This window comes from Populus trichocarpa, chromosome 1, assembly GCF_000002775.5.
Source record: "Populus trichocarpa isolate Nisqually-1 chromosome 1, P.trichocarpa_v4.1, whole genome shotgun sequence".
NCBI classification, from domain to species: domain Eukaryota; kingdom Viridiplantae; phylum Streptophyta; class Magnoliopsida; order Malpighiales; family Salicaceae; genus Populus; species Populus trichocarpa.
In genome coordinates, this window is record NC_037285.2 from 46,339,760 (window position 1) to 46,343,681 (window position 3,922).

Below are 3,922 nucleotides of genomic sequence, written 5' to 3' on the forward strand. Positions count from 1 at the left end.
TATTCATTCGAGAATATACTTAGGAAAAATCTTCATTCTCAATCTCCATCTCATATCACATGCATAAATTATTAATTAAGAGGACCATCCAAGCACTGAAATTTCATATATAAGCACAACACAGTTTAGCATTCTGAACATAAGCTATTACGCTATAATTTTGCCAAGTATAGATTAATACATTAATATTCCAAAAACAAAATAATATAAGGAGTATGCTATTCTATTCAGGTTACATGTTTGCTGCATAACAAAATTACATGAAAATCCCTAAGTTCCTAACTTATACAAAAGGGATAAGGAACCTAAATTCTACTGTAGACGTGAATGGGAGGGACCTGCAAAACATAAATTCTCCATACAATTAAAAATAACTAAAATACAAACAATTCACGGAAAAAAATTATACAACACATCTACCTACTTAAGTCATATGCAATTTCAATACACCACCACCATCCCTTTTGAGGATTATCCAGTTTATTTCCTTTAACTACTTTTACCCACATTAGGAAGACTATACCGACACTAACGACCTCCATTAGTGTCTTTAGTTGTCCATCCTTGGGTCAACTAATCATATTCATGAAAATGCCGACACTAACACGACCGTTGGTGTCATTAAATATTTTTTTTGAACCGAAATAGTTAATCACTGTTCTATGCTACCTTGGGAGGTCCTCGGGTATGCCGATGTCAATGATTCTTGACATCATTAACTTTCACCTCGGAAAGCTAATCAAGTCTATAAGTTTTGCCGATATCGACAACTATTCTGAATCCGAATAGTTAATCAAGTTTACAAATTTTGCTAATATCGACGTCACCCACCGATATCATTAACTATTCTAAATTCGAATAGTTAATCAAGTTTATAAATTTTGCCGATATCGACGTCACTCGCCGATATCATTAACTATTCTGAACCCGAATAGTTAATCAAGGTTTATATTCCTCCTCCCACGTACCGGTAATGCCGATGTTAACCAGCATGGCTAACATCATTAGCCTCCCATATCAGGGACAGGTTAATCAAATTCGAGAAACAATCATTATCAAAATTCGTTGTTACTGTTCATTTCCTCCAAAAGGACCCACAATTTAAATTTAGTCCTCCATTTCTATTTTCCTACCATTTCACCTTTCCTTTCCCCCTTTTCTTTTCCTCATCAATACGCACCAAATTTTTATAGTTCAATAGTTAGTTAAAATAATTATTAACAAGAGGAGATATAGGTACCGAGTACCTACCTGTTGTAGATGCTCGACTTGCGTTCCCCTGTTGTTGTTATACTCCTCCCGTGGTTCCTCCTGAAACCACAAACACCCATCATTATTCCATATTAGTCCACATATCACAACACAACAACAACAATGGCAATAATATTCATTTCTCTTTTACCAATCTTTTCTTTCTCACTTACATTCCTCATTATTATCCTTTCACATTTTCAGCTCATTTGTAGTCCAACTGGACATCATGAATTCAATTTTGATCACAGTTTATTCTTTTATTATTTTTTGAAGATCAAGACACGCTTTATGAAGGGCGAGAAAACAAATTCTACCCTTAATACGACTAAATTTCGCCATTTTATCGACTTGGCCGAAACTGCCAACAGGGGTGGCAGCTTGACCTCTCCTCAGATTTTCATTTGTATCTGGAGTTCTAGGACTCCAAATTAGGCGGGGTCGGACTTGTTGGAAAGCTAACACTCCCAGCTACAACTTCTATGATGGACCCTCTCTAGATTCTATCATCTTCAGGTCCAAATTCCCTCAGGAACTAGGGTAACAAACCTGCCCTGTTTTGTCAATGGAGAAGGTACCTATAATTTTTTATTTCCAATCCTACTTCCTCATCAATTTCAGCCATGTTTTCACCTTACCTGGAACGTAGGTTCCTCTCCCTTATAAGTTACAATTTGTAACTACATTACATCAACACACTTAATTAATTAACAGGGGAGTCATACGTTCTCCTCTGTTTTTTCTTACACTCCTGTGGTCGGTCCTTAAATCAGTTCCTTCTCTCTATATATATATATATATATATATATATATAACAACATTTTTAAATTATTATAAACTCCCCCCTTTTTTGTATACTTTATTCTCAGGCTTCACATAAAATTCAGAACTATTGATTAGATGACTATCTATTTAGTTGGAGGCTGGTTATTGACATTGTTGGCTCGTTATTGACATTATTGGCTGGTCAAAACGTCATTGCTAACATCAGAATTCGAGCACATACTCTTCATGAAAGTTATGGGCAATTATCTCAACTTTTCAAAAAAAAAAAAAAAACAAGAGCTCATTTGGACTTCTAGAACTCGAGATATGGGCTTAACACTAAACAGTGTCTGGGCTGCATGACAGATTCAGACGTCTCTTTTGTTTCTAAGATTTGAATCTTGGACTCTTTATGAAAGTTTTAGGCATATGTCTTAGCTTTCCATCATAATAAACCAGACCTAAATCCGAGGTCTACAACTCCAGTTATAATCCAATAACCAAATGGTGTTCTAGTTTGAATTGAACCAGTATCTCTTCTCTAAGCTTAGTCCTCTCTTTGTCTTTTCACTTTCAAAAGTTAAACACATCAATCAATCCTTTAAATTGTGAGATATGCCTGCATTCAAAATGATCATTTACCATAAATTAAAGATGTCTTATGTTATCGTACTTGCTATTATAAAACATGCTCAAGTTAGGGAATTTAATGATACTTTAAGTGTAATATGATGATATAAAACCTTGATAAAAATGCACTTTTAAGTACTAATCATCAATCATAATCAATCTATGATTGAATCTATCAAAAAATCCTAGCGAAACCCTATAAATACCTTGGAAAATTAGAACCAAAGGGAGGGAACGGGAAGAGAAAAAAAGGAGAAAAGAAATACTGAGAAATAGCCCTAGTTGTGAAAGTGCATGAACCTAACACAAGGATCTTCTTTAGCTTTGAAAAAGATAGAAATTTGTGGAGATAAAGTTTGACAAAAAAGAGCAAAAAGGCAACAACCATTGTTTTGAAGCATCGAAGGCATAAATCTATTCTGAACTAGCAGGTGATGTGCATGAGGCATACCTTTAGATTTTCATTGCATGTTTCAATAATGTTTTGAACTTATTTTGGTGATGCATTTTGTTAAGCTTATATTTTGATTAATGCATGAAAATGTTGTTGTTTTTTGTTTGATCTTGTTTTGAGTTGGTTATTAATATTTAATGGATGTTTAGAAAATGTTTTAATGTTTGTTTTGCCGAAATAGAATGATTTTTGTATTCTACCAAATATGTAGAAGGTGTTTGATGTCTTTTTAGAGCTTGCTAATACATGTTCTTGTTTTTTGGATCTTGTTGGAGTCTTGTTGTGTAGTGTTAAAGTGTTAATTTTAATTACAGTGACAAAACTTGCCATTTACCCACAAAAATTAATGCACACAACCTATACAATGCAAAGATATAATATTGTGCTCGTAACTTTAAATTTAGTAGTTTTATTTTAATCTTTATATTTCCTTTTTATTTTTGAAATTGAATTTGAAAAATTTAAGAGATTTCTCAAAATGAATTCTTTTTAATAGTTCACTTGAAAGAAAAAATAACTTTGGCCTTGATCTTTACTAGACTCTCCAAAATGTCAAACAGATCGACCATAGTTATTTTTTTGCCGAAGATCGACGTGGTGAGTTGGTTGACTCTCCTTGATTAAACGGCTTCTGGGTCGCCAAGGAACAACATTATTGAATTTCTTTTTCTTCGAGCTGTATATGATTTTAGCCTTTAGGAAGTGGTTAATTAGGTTAGGTGCTGTATAAAAAGCTTTGTGCATACTGAATTTTTTGGACTTGATCCCTTCAGTGAATAAAAAGTTTTCCATTATGCAAAAAAGAAAAAAGAAAAAAAAAGA